The 1,362-nt window shown below is 42.8% G+C and overlaps 1 non-coding gene across 1 annotated transcript; it reads left to right on the forward strand.

Moving 5' to 3' along the window:
- The first annotated feature begins 283 nt into the window (after window positions 1-283).
- LOC118480119 lies at window positions 284-390 on the forward strand. Its single transcript, XR_004861755.1, has one exon. It is a non-coding gene; the product is annotated as a small nucleolar RNA R71 (small nucleolar RNA).
- The last annotated feature ends 972 nt before the right edge of the window (window positions 391-1,362 follow it).

Here is a 1,362-nt window from a genome sequence, read left to right on the forward strand (position 1 = left end):
ACTAGTGATCAACAACCCCTAATCAAGTGATTAGGGGTGTTTATATACAAAACATAAGGGCCGAAACCTAGTCAAGCCCATGCGACACATATGCAAGCCCAACCCACAAGTGTTTAACCCAAAACATAAACAAACTAGTTACAAGATCAATCCCTATTGTTAACCTACATGAATAAACCTTCAGGTTCTAACACCTAAAAGTCCCCCGGAGCTAGAGTCAAGTGTTTGTCTTGTATGTGGCAACAACCCATTGTAGAAAGTGGATACTTATTGCCACACCGCAAGACCGTGATGAGGACACTTTCTTAGTAGCTCCTTGAACCTTTCCCAAGTTTCATATAAGGATTCCCCATCCTCTTGTGAATATGTATTAATTTCAGTCATTAATTTAGCCGTTTTAGCAGGAGGGAAATACTTATATAGAAACTTTTGGGCCAGTTCATCCCAGGTGTTTACCGAGCCAACTGGGAGGGAATTAAGCCAAGCCTTAGCTCAGTCTTTTAGTGAAAATGGAAACATTCGAAGGCGGATGGCGTCGTTTGATGCTCCATTGATCCGAAAGGTATCACATATTTCTAGGAAATTAGTAATATGTAGATGGGGATCCTCGTCCGCAAGCCCATGGAAGGTTACGGAGTTTTGAAGCATTTGTATCAAATGTGCCCGAAGTTCGAAGTTGTTGGCTTCGACATTCGGTGCATTGATAGCGGCACCAAGATTACCCACGGTGGGTCGTAGGTAATCCATGAGGGTACGTTGGTCCGCCATTGGAAGTGGGTCCCCCGAAACTTTCTCTTGGGCTTTAGCTTTAAGTCTTTTTCTTAGAAAGCGTTCGGGTTCGTCTAGGGGTTCTTTTACGTCTCTACTAGAACCGGAGCTCATACACTACGTGGAGAGTTCAGATGTGGTGCCTGGGTTCCAAGTCCTGCAATAAAAACAAAAAGAACGTTGGTCAGAAGCTTCACCACGGCCCCGTGTTCAGATGAACACGGCCCGTGGTCGGAGATACAGTGATTGTTTTCCGGATCCCTGTTACTGGGGAGTTCGACACGGCCCCGTGCTCAACTCTCTGTAACTCAGAAATAAAAACTGCCAGTAACAATGCTGGGCACGGCCCGTGCTAAGCTCTGCAGAAACTGAAAAATTAAGAGAATCAAAAAAAAAAAAAAAACAGAAAAATTAGAAAAAACGATTAGGCCGTTGATTCCTAACTTTCTTAAAATCCTTGTGTCCCCGGCAACGGCGCCAAAAACTTGATGTGCGTTAGGTGTTATATATTTTGGATATATATTTTAAGCCCTTATACACTTTTTAGCCAAGTTTTAAATTTATAAAACACGATATTTACTAACACTAAACACA

The sequence above is a fragment of the Helianthus annuus genome, chromosome 6 (genome assembly GCF_002127325.2).
Source record: "Helianthus annuus cultivar XRQ/B chromosome 6, HanXRQr2.0-SUNRISE, whole genome shotgun sequence".
Classification (NCBI taxonomy): Eukaryota; Viridiplantae; Streptophyta; class Magnoliopsida; order Asterales; family Asteraceae; genus Helianthus; species Helianthus annuus.